This window comes from Catharus ustulatus, chromosome Z (genome assembly GCF_009819885.2).
Source record: "Catharus ustulatus isolate bCatUst1 chromosome Z, bCatUst1.pri.v2, whole genome shotgun sequence".
Classification (NCBI taxonomy): Eukaryota; Metazoa; Chordata; class Aves; order Passeriformes; family Turdidae; genus Catharus; species Catharus ustulatus.
The window spans coordinates 18,988,364-19,000,455 of NC_046262.2; the positions used below are offsets into that span (position 1 = coordinate 18,988,364).

The window sequence follows — 12,092 nt, forward strand, 5'->3', positions numbered from 1 at the left end:
GCTGGACACCAATTATCCTGTCTCCCACTGCTAAGGTAGCTGAGGGCTTTTTTCTTATTCAGTACCCAATCCTAATATTTCATTACTACAAAAATATTTCAAGTACATACTTTATCTTGTCCCAGTAAACAAAGAGTCAGGGTGGCATTGAGGCATATGTGTGTGTTTGAGCACATCTGTTTGTATTAGATTTGCTCGTTTACAAATAGATGGAAGCAGTGAGTCCTTTGTTACAGGCCAAACAGCAAAACCTCTGTAGCCTTTTGTGTCTTTGAACCACACAGTTTACATTTAGCACTTGGTTGTTGTGTGAGGTACGAAAAGTGGTAAAGAAGCTTATCACTCCTAGAGAACACTTTTCTCATGAAAGGCTGAAGGACGAGGGAACAGAAAGAAAAAGAAGGCGAGAGTAGATGTTGTTTTACATAAATGGTAAAGTTTCCACAAAGGGCTTTGAAAAATCAGTGCAAACACCTTGAACAGGAATCTGCAAACAATTAAGCACTGATACAGGGTGAGTGTGCTGAGAGGACATGCTCGCGGCAACCTGTGCTGAACAGCTGCATTTGGTACTGTATGGACGCTTTCTGCAGCGTGTGGCTTCATGTTGGGATGTCTTATGGTATGCAATCTGAGAGGTTAGAAATGTGTGGATTAGCAAGACTAGGCCTCTAGGCTCATTTGCCATCCTAGTGGGGACAAAAATAATACTGTTAAAGCATTTAAAAATGAGGGATGAACAGAGAATCTTTTAGATGACGTTTTAAACATGGATAAGCACCATATTATGCATTTTTTGTTGAACCCATATAAAGTACTCATTTTGAAAATGGTGTTCCTATAAAGGACACCCTCCGGTTTCCAGTTACAGCTAATGACAGCAGAAAAAAGAAAGAAGTTCAAGCCAGCTGTTGATTAGCCTAACGCAAGCATCACAGCTGGTACATGCTACTCTGTACTACCTTGATTTACTTTCCATCGACCTAAGGTTCCAGTGAGGTTGCCACTTCAGTCCTTTGCTTAAGTGACTGCATTCCCATGTCTTTTTTTCTCTTTTAAATGAACTGTTTATTTTGACACAGATACACACTGCCTGGCAAAGGATAGATTTTTGCTTCATGATTTATTTCATTGTTTATGTTTTACTTTGCACATATTTCTGGAACTGCAAGCTTGCTGTCACATTCAGATTATTTTCTTTGTATTCATCACTTTCAGTTTGAATGTAGAAAAGCAAATGCAGTTGGTTTCTTTGTTTTGCTTTTTTAAAAAATAAATGCAAAAATTATTATTTTAAAACTTCAGGAAAGCATAGTAATTTAATTACCCTTTCACTGTAGTTTTCAAAACTATTACCTGTCAGTAAATCCAAACACATAAACTTCTTCCCAGGACTGATTTAACTTCACTATACCTGTATATTTCTTCTGTGTCTTTAAATGTCCTACTGCTTTATCAACCTCAAAGTAAGAAAGCTTAAACCATGAGACCTCAAATGAGAGTTCTGCCACCACCCTTCTAGGTAATCTTGGACTGTGCAGAGCTCCTCTCTGCCTTTCATTTTCCCTGTTTTTGTATCGTTTTGATGACTGAGATCTACTCACAAAGAGTATTTGAGAATGTATTGGAAAGGTCAAGATGCCATGAGCGCTACAGCAAAATGTCCTTTGCAGCTTGTAGTGTCATTAGTTCATAACCAAGTTACCATTGTTACCAGCATGACAACTATTACTTATTATCTATCAATATCTTTTTAGCTTGAATTTCTAAGTATTGCAGGAGCACAAAATAATCACAATACTAATGAAAGGTTTAGCTCATCATATTCAAATTTCCTAACATTTATATTTCATTGCCTGAATTTCTTTTTTCCCCTTTAAACAGTTTCAACAAAATACAAACCTCTAATCAATACATAGTCTGTATATTTTGTTTTTCTATTGAGGGCAGGAGGGTAGATACTTCCTGCAATTTTAGGTAAAACAGAAGAATGTTCTCAGTAAAACTAATTTCTGCAATGGCAGTATCATTTCATATATATATAAACTTACCTGGGAAGTTTAAAACAAGAGTTAAGAGATGGATATAAATAAATGAAGATTAATGTAAGTCCCTCTCATAGGATGAAAATTTTGAATAAAGAGTTAATACTAAATTGATTTCTTCAGCAGTGGACTTAATTATTCAACTGAATCAAAACTATTTAGTTTAATCAAAGGAATATAATTTTATTTGCAATTTTGTTTTATTTCCTTCACTCCACTTTTGTGGACATCATATGAATATTATATTACCAGTCTTATTTCTTTCAGTCAGAAACTAAGGCAGATTTCTAGGAATGATTTCACTGCCAGATTGTAGCATAGTGAATTTTAAAAATTTAGGAGTCTGTTGGGTAGAACTGCAGTTGCACCATCTGGGAGAGGCCCTTTGGTTTGCATCACCAGGTAGCCAACCACAAGCTCGTGCAAGACATTGCTGTCGCAAAATTTTATCCTGTTGTACTCCGTGGTGACCACTAGATGGGTATAAAAAACAAAAAACAGGATCCAAATATATCAGCTGGATTTTCCTCGTGCTGTTCCAATAAAACACCTTTTCTGAAAATATGCTTCAAGAAAAAAATTATTCAGTTCTACTGTCTAAGGAAGTGTGAATACAGAACTGTTTTTTCAGAATCCTGTGTTTATATTAAAAATATTCTGAGATGTTATAGCAGTTAAGTGTCTTATTTAGATTTTTCGAAAACATTTGCCAACACCTTCATATACAAAAGCTTACAGAACTCTAAATTAAAAGACTTATTACAATGAAAATTATATAAATTGTTTCTTTGTCTGAATCAAAAGTCTTATTTTAAGAAACTGTATTTCTGACTACACTATATCAAAAGAAGAGAGAATCAGAATGGGGAATTGAACACTTTCACCATCAGTTCTTTGCTCTTTGTTGTTGCACACACTGAAAAAATCAAAGGTTTAGAACAGAAAACAGGATGGGCTCTTCAACTTGTCTGAACAGAAATTTCAAAACGTCAGCTGTGTTTGCTTCATATCTATCTTTTCATTCCCAATTAGTTTAAGCCACAGTAAGAATATGCTGTGAATTAGAAAGAACAAAGAAACAGAACAGCATTTTCATGTAAGTTATTACTAAAGAGGACAAACTCTTTTGCTTTCATTTCACAGGCAGTAGGTGGCGATTTAAAGACAGAATTTCATACCATTGCTCTGCAGTCAGCTCTGGGCACTTTGCATAATGCATGCAACTGCCTTTGGTGACAGGAGTGCTTGGCATCACAGACATCACAGAATTTTATATGTTCAAAGAACTTTGCTGCAACTCTGGAGGTGCTAAAGCCCTGAAAAGTCAATGATAATTCAGCAACTTTTGTGTCTGTATTTTGGTAAAATGTTTTAAGATGTTAGTGGATAGTGCTTTTCTTATTCAGTGTTCTATGCTGACAAACTTGACATGAGACGAAGTTCAGAGGTTTTTTCCTTGTTTGGCTATTCATCTTGTTTGTACTTCTTGCCAACTTTCTGTCAACCAGGCTCTGTACTAAGATGGGGAAAAAACTGGGTGATTTGTAAACATCCATAGTTGATCTTCCACAAGGAATGCAACAAATACAAATAACGCCACAAGCAAACTTTAGGAAGATCATTAGAGATTTACTTAAGACAATACTAGGACTCTGTGTAACAGTGCTTCTTCATTGTTAATGACTGCACAGCATCTTTGAATATTGAAAGAAACCCTGGACTTTCTTTTGAGTCCCTAAAAAATGGTTTTCCACTCTCTGTAAGGCTGCTAAAAGAAAAAATGTGGAGGCTAGTATATAAAATATAGGTTTCAGTTACATAAGTAATAATGGTATCCCCATCACTATACCCAAGAGTTTGTAATTGAGGTTACATGAAAATCCCAGTACTGGTTTTTCTTAGTACTGAAAATTTAGCACTAATCCTGCAGCATTTTGGAGGGTTTATCTTATTTAGTTTTTGTGTGGCTTTTATTTTTAGAGAAATATACAATAGTAGGAGAGAGAATAAAATTTCGTCCTAAAATTAAGAACCTACTAGACTTTTTAAGAACGCAAATTGTGCTCCTTCTATTCCCTTTTTTGTGTCTTCCCACCTTCATCTTATCTTGCAAATTGCAGGGAGAGAGAACCAAAATAATTGAACCTCTTGGGGACATCTTATCTTTTAAGGTCATCTTTAGCATTACAGAGGGACAGGCAAGTTCTAGAGGAGCAATATTTTTCCACCATCAAAGGAGTCAATTGTACTAGTGTCAAGCAATCTCTCCAGCCATCTGTGCTATGACCTATATACACATCTCAATGTCCTCACTTCTAAGAAGTCATGTCCTGTTTTTGCACCTGGTAGCACAATCCCAGTATCACACAAAATAGGTGCATTTAGTATAGCAGCTGTAATTCACTGAAATTATCACAGAAGACCTGCCCTGCAGCAACTCCCTTTGAGCAGGATCCAATTCATAGTAAAAGCAAGGTAATAAACTATAAGGTTCCAAGGAAAGGGTAAACTATTTATTGTTTTTGCCCCAGGACAGGAGCCCATCTCTGGGGAAAGAGGCCTTAGCAACTGGAGAAAGGGAAGGATTGGATGCTGCCTTCAAAAGCATAATCTGAATTTATTGCTTAGATTGCTTCAGATTTAAGTAAGCAGTGGGTCACTACAGCTGATGGCATGCACCATGAATATGGAGGATTGTAGAGAAAGGCCACAGTGTGCCTGTATCTAAGATTGTTTGGTAGGTCTTTGTGATTTCACTTGGGCCTTTTTATTGCTTAGTAATAAATAAAACATTAAATTGTGACAACAGCCGACTTGGGTGTCCTTTTTTTGTGCCAGGTAAAGTTATCCCTAAGTGAGAGATGAAACTTCAGAATTTTCTTTATCATAAAAAAATAAGTTGTCACTAGTCTGCTCCTTACACATGTTCCCAGATTTTAGATGTTGAATAGACTAACCTGAACTATCAGAAAAAATAAAATAAAACTAAATCAGTGGATTTATGTAAATGAATAGCAGGGTAAGTCTTTGTCTGAGACATTTCACAATGTTTTCTTAGTGATGCAGAGGAGTCCACATCTGGTTTTCTCTTTTCTTTTTGTCTTTTCCCCCAAGACTAATCAAAAAACCCACAAAAACAACAAACAAAAACAAACAAAAAGAACAAAAAACCCCAACCAACAAAAAAAAAAACAAACAAAAAACCACCAAAACCACAAACCAACCCCCCCAAATAAACCCAACAAAAAACCCTCAGTAAAATGAGTGAAGAAAAAGAGAAATAATTGTATTGATATTTTAGAAGGAATATAATACCTACTCTCTACATTTGAAGAAAAAAGAAGTTTACATATGAACTGATATTTTTTGGAGCAAAATCAAGAAAAATTTTTGCCTTCCATTACTTAAAATATTTCCAGTCAATTGTAACCAAATGATATTAAAAGTAACATGTGATCTAAATCTGAATTTTCATGTACCACTGTAGAATTCAAGCCGTCTATCTGGTTGTGGGTTTCAGTTTCCAGTTCAGTGATTCAGAAAGCAAGACCTATGATTAACTCCATATTTAGAAGTGGTGTGGTTAAATTTTCCAGTATCAAAATTCCAAGAAAAATAATAAAATGTGACATTTTGTGATTTTTGTTTAGCAATAGAACTTGGTTTTTGCTCTTGGCATAACTTTTTTTAGAAACATTTGAGTGTAGCAGGCTTAATATTTGGTCTAAAATTACAAGACTTAGTATTAAAATCCCAGGAAACAGATAAATAGAAGATGTGTTGGCCAAAAAAACCAAAAAAACCCAAAAAAACCCAAAAAACCACCCCCCTCCCCCCCCCAAAAAAAACCAGTAAAGCAGACCGGTTTGTAAAAACTGGTCAAATCAAACATGTTAATAAAGGAACTCTGACTATCTATTTATCTTCTGCGTCACGTTTTTCTATCAAGCATCTCAGGAAATCCAGTCTCAAAACAAAGTGTTTCATGTTTTGTTATGAAGTTTCCAAGCAAGGAGTTTCCTGTGATGACTATTCAATTTCTTTGGTATTTTAGCTTTGAACAGTTTCCTGGTACTCAACTGAAGATGTGTTTTCCACAATGTAACCACATTATTCTTAATTATATCTCAGTGGTCTATCCATTTGGCATGATATACTTTTTTAAGGCATCTATTAAATCAAATTGCCTGTTGTGCTCAGCCATACTGGGATTCCCATTGTTATTCCCTTTGTTTTTTTCTCAGAAAGAATATCATTCCTCACCTGGTAAATTTCATTCTCTAAACTTGTTCTTTGAGTTAACTTCTTTCTGCTAATATGATGTTCAAATAGAATGCCAAATTCAAAATCCTTTCAGATGGATTTGATGTTTGGATGTTTCTTTGAAGATGAAATAGTTGTCTTATTTTAGTATAACAATTCAGACAAAAACCACAAGAGAAATGAAATGAAAACTAATTTCCAAAAAATGCAGTAATCTGTTCATGCTTTTAGTAGATTTAAGTCACTTTGTATGGTTCTTCTGACATAATAGACCTAATGGGACTAATACTCCTACTTTTAGATAACAAAAAAAGCCACCAAGACTGTAACTCTTTTTCCCAATGTTTTTGCTAAAATCTGTGGCAGCTTGAGATCTGAATGAGAAAATCTAAAGAAAATGTTAAAGAATTAGAAGTATTTTAGGCAGTCTGAGAAAAAGAATGTTGAAAAACAGAACCACTTGATCCAGACACATGAAAGACTAGGCAGCAAGCCCTGGGGTGCTCCAAGTACCCCACAAGCCTGCTGGCCACACCCATGTCCCACTGTTGCAGGTACACTTTAACTGAATTTCTAGGAGTGCAGTCTCAGCCGGACTGATGGTTTTCTGTTCTATTGCTGTCATCATTTGATGTCAGTCTGCCACTATTCACTTAAATCCTACCATAATCCTATGGGTTTATGATTCTATGATCCCCAGGGATGGAGCATCCACAAATTTCCAACCTGTTCCAGTGCCTCACCACCCTCACAGTAAAATTTTTTTTCCTAATATCTAATCCAAACTGCTTTCTTTCACTTTGAAGGCTTTCCCCCTTGTCCTGCCACTACATGCTCTTGTGAATGGCACCTCTCAATGCTTCCTATAAATTCTCTTTGGGTACTTGAAAACTGCTATTAGGTCTCCCTGAAGCCCTCTCTTTTCCAGGCTGTATAAACCTAACTTTCCTAGCGTTTCCTAATAGGAAATCGGATGTGATCTATCCCTCTGATCATGCTTGTGACCTCTTCTGGACTTGCTCCAACAGTCCCATGTCCTTCCTGAGCTGGGACCCCAGGGCTGGACACAGCACTACACGTGGGGTCTCACCAGAGCAGAGCAGAGGGGCAGAATCCCCTCCCTGCCCTGTTGCCCACACTGCTCTGGGTGCAGCCCAGCACACGTTTGGCTTTCTGGGCTGGGAGTGCCAAGGTTGGGTCGTGTCCAGCCTCGCAAATCCTTCTCCCTGCACTGTTCTTGATCTGTTCATCCTCTCAGGTGATGCCCTCACCTTGCACTTGGTCTTAGTAAATTTCAAAATATTCCCATGCACACATCTGTTTCAGTTCCTCTGGATAGCATAAATACTGAACTACCTTCAAATCTTTTTAAAATACACTTTATCTATTTCTTCAAGAAGTTAAAAAAAAACTGTGTTTCTTTCCAGGGTGAGTTTTGATCCAACTACTCTATTTTTCTATACCTCTACTTTCTGAGCAGTATATGGATGCTGGGATGTAAAACCAACTTGCACTGAGTGTAACCATATGGCATGAATTTACTGTAATACACAGTACCATTAATTTTCTCTTATTTTAAATGCAGTAGAATAAAATTTCAAAGCATATAAAAATATTTATTTCTCAATTCATAAAAATATGCAAACCAACTACCAAACATGTTTCCTAATCCTCGTTAAAATGCAGTTTTCCTAAGATATTAGCATGGCTGAGAACCAAACTTGTGCCAGAGAAGGAAAATTCAGTACACCAAAAGAGCTCAGCCTCCTCTTTCTGTGAATCCAGTTGGCTACCATTATCAAAAATGATTAAATTACTTATATATTCTTTATGAATTACTGGTGTGATAAAGCAAGCATGTAGTAAAACAGGTAGTTTCTCAGACCTATTATATTTAAATCAATACCCTACAGTACTGATGAAAACACAGTCCATAAAACAGGTAAAAATATTCTAAGGGGCAACACTAATATGCCTTACAAAGCTTCCCAGCAAAACATGTCTTTCTGAACCACCACCATATACAGCCCCAAAGGTGATAAATGCTAGGTCACAGAAGATATGGTTAAACTTATCCTGTGATTAGCGGCAAAGATGTTTTACAAAGAGCGCCTGTGACAGAAGGTGACAGGACAAAGCGTTCCTGGTTACTCCATGCTACTCTCCCATACTAGAAAATACAACATAGAATGATAGAATCATAGACTGGTTTGATTTGGAAGGGACCAAAGAAATGACCTTGTTTCAACCCACCTGTCATGCACAGGAATACACCCTCCCCCATATCAGGTTTTCCTGGCCTTGAACACTTCCAGGGATGAGGCATTCATAACATTTCTGGGCAACCTGTTCCAACGGTTCACCATCTTTGCAATGAGGAATTTCTTTCTAACATTTTCTAAACTTATAGTTCTTCACCTTAAAGCCATTACCTTGTCTCTGTCACTGCATTCTCTCATAAAATGTCTCTCTTCAGAATTCTTTAAGGGCCACTTCAGGTACTGGAAGATGTTCTAATGTCTCTCTGATGTTCTAAGTCTCCCTTCTCCAGGCTGAAAAAGCTCAACTCTCTCAGCCTGTCCCCTTATAAGAGGTGCTCCAGCCCTCTGATCTTCTTCATGGCCTCCTCTGGACTCATTCAAACAGGGCCAGGTCATTCTTAGAAAGAGATCCAGTGAGCCAGGAGCTGTGACCATAATGACAAGAGGATCTGCAATCCTCAGCATCACTTAGCTCATAATTATTAAATCTTTTCACAACTGAACTTAGGCAACGTTTTCTTCAAAAATTGTGCATTGAAGAAAACGATAAAGGCTGTGGACAGAAAGGTCCAAAGAGAAGAAGCTCTAAAGCCCAAACTATAGGGACCTTGCACATAGAAGATGCTTCATTTCACCAGTACAATGTGCACACATGAAATCAAGGCCAGTTTCAGAGGAGGGCAGACAGGAGACAGCTGGATAAGAAATTGTGGCTGTTTCTTTGGATATGGCTCTAGATGGCCCATGACAATGAAAGCTCTAGGTAAAGCACACATAATTATATTTGACAGGAAGCATTTCTCTTTTTTTACACCATTGTAGAATTCCTCTCATTCCAATAAGCAATTGGCAGCAATAAATCGCAATTGAATTCTACTTCCACAAGAGTTTGTGTTGGGATATGTTAGCAGAAATTATCACTGAAAGCAAGCTATATATTTTGTAAAGGGTGAAAGCTCAAGGTACTAAAACCTTCCGAGTTCTAAAATTTTTCTACTTCAGTTTAGCAAAATTGTTTCATCCTTTCCACCTTAATTCATTTCGGTTTTTTAAATTCTGGGTATTGGATTTTTTTTTCTTTTTTAAAATTTCTATTTTTTTCTACTGAATTATTTTTATTTTATAGTATGTTTTTGTATTTAGTTTACCAAATGTGCTAAATTTTTTAACACTTCCTCTTCCCTAGACTTCTACTAAATCTATCAAGGTGTATGTAATGATTTGTGTTCTGTAAGTTCTTTGTCACATCTAAGCTACCTTTAAAGGGAAACAAGTTCAGGGGCTAACCTTAGAAGACTGCTGAGATGAATTATCTTATGTTATAGACACGCCTCTGTGAGATTAACATTTTAAAACGGCCAAACCCCATGAAAGTTCTCTTTCCCTCCTTGCCACAGGACAGGTAACCCTGGCCCGTCACATGGCCCGGGAACACTGTATAAGATGAATTATCTTATGCACTCACACTGGTGTTGGACCCTGAGGACATTTACTGAGTGTATGTAATGTCAAAAATAATTAATGTCACTAGTTCAAAGCAAATTATAATCTACAATAAAGAATCATTTGCGTCTTGTTTTTCCTGACTTTTAGGACATTATTTTAACGTTAAATATATTATTGCAATGCCTAATAGCATTACTTAGGAGGGCCGCCTGATGTTCCACGTTACAAGACTGCATTTTCTTGTTGTAAAATTACTAAATTGTGTGCTACAATTTTCTGTCAAAGTTTTTAAGAGGGAAAGAGGGTCAACTGTTTATACAAAGTGGAAGAGAAAAAAATGTTTTTTCATAGTTAAGACATTTTGCACATTGTTTTGAGACATATTCTAGTGACTCATATTTTACTGCACAAAGTAGGGTTTAGCCAAGTGTCTGCAAAATGTTGGATCCTTTTACTGATTCTGTAAACTTCTTCATAAATTTCAAAAAGTTTTAAGTATAGGCCAAGTCTAAGTCTGCTGCCTCATGTATTAACATTTTTTGTAAAAATCTGAAGTGCTGCTGTACTTTTTTTTAATATCTCCTGTCTGGCTCAGAGTCCCAGAGGACTCTGAGGAAGAAGTCCCTGTTGGTGGGGTATTTTTACCTTTTGCTGCAGAAGATAGGTACTGATTAAAGGGCTATCGAGAAGTAAGAGTGTTTTTTCATCAGAAACTGGAAATAATATTTACTCAAGCAGCAAAGCACCTGATAATGAACCAGTCACACCTACTTACCGTGCATTACTAGTTAAGAGTTTTTTGTTCTTGAAGTATCCACATATTAGCTTAAGCCATCAACACTCACAAACACAGATTGCCTCAGAATGTCTGAGCAGCTACTGCTCAGGATGGAACAAACATCAGATCAATTATTCTCTCGCTAGGACTGCTAAAAGTGAATGCCAATGGAAAAGGGTAAGGATAAATAAGTAAAAGTTCTCTATCTCCCTTGTAACCCAGTCTCCTCATCATTTGCTCACCATTTCATTGAAATAATGTTTTGAATACAAGAGTCATTCCATACAAAAGAAAAAAAAAACAAAACCAGAGTCCTAGTCATTGTATTTTGAATGTTTGAGTTAAGTAATACCTTCACTTTGATCTCTGTGGTCTAATACCTATTGAGTAAGGATTGAGTAACCATTCCTTCTATTACAAGGTTGATATGAAAATTAATTTAATCATCTGTGAGAAGTAGTAAAGTGTCGCAGTGGTGAGCACCATAGAAAAGCTAATGAAAGCATTGGAACTGCTTTGACAATATATATGAACAGCAGATTGTCAATAAAGCATTTGACCATATAATGAGAAGCCAGAAAATGATAAAATACCAAATATCTCATGAGTTGAGTTGGATTTGTTTTGAGTATTCAGTGATGTAAAAATAATATAGAACTATATAGGTAAAGTATAAAATTATTTATGCATGGGACTAAACCAAAGTTCCAAATGCAAATACAATCTTGGCTTTTGTGTTTGAATTTTCAGCCATAATAATATGGATATCAGGTTATTGTGTATACATTTGAATATATGTTGAAGAACCTGGCCATTGCTATTGTTTATCTCCAGTTTTCTATTTTGGCCTGCTGTAGCACTACAGCTACAGTAGCTGTTAATGGTAGACCATCAAAATCTCAGATTTCAAACGTAGTGTTGCAGGTTTGCCTTCTAATGGTTAGCATACAGATGAAGAAAAACACATTCCATTTTGATTATAATGCCTGATTAACTTAATCTTCTGCTCGTCCTCAAGATCATTGGAACACTTCATTCACAGTCTCATTTTGATTAATTACTGCTTTAATGTAAGCATGTCCTTATTTCTTGTGCTCTTACATTATCTGTTTCTACCAGACACTCTAAGATCCCTATTGAGTACGTGACTGTTGGACTCTGAAAGTGAACATGACAAAGTAAAGCATACAGAGTTATAAATATATTATTTTAACTATTAGCAAAATAAAGAAAATAATATGAGGTGTGGAGTTACTCTACATATTATACAACTCTCAGTTAGTAAAACATCCAAATGAA

General features: G+C 36.3%; 1 protein-coding gene across 5 annotated transcripts in view; it reads right to left on the bottom strand.

Moving 5' to 3' along the window:
- PDE4D (phosphodiesterase 4D) overlaps positions 1–12,092 on the bottom strand; it is a 467,524-nt gene that overhangs the window by 104,825 nt on the left and 350,607 nt on the right. The window lies entirely within an intron of this gene.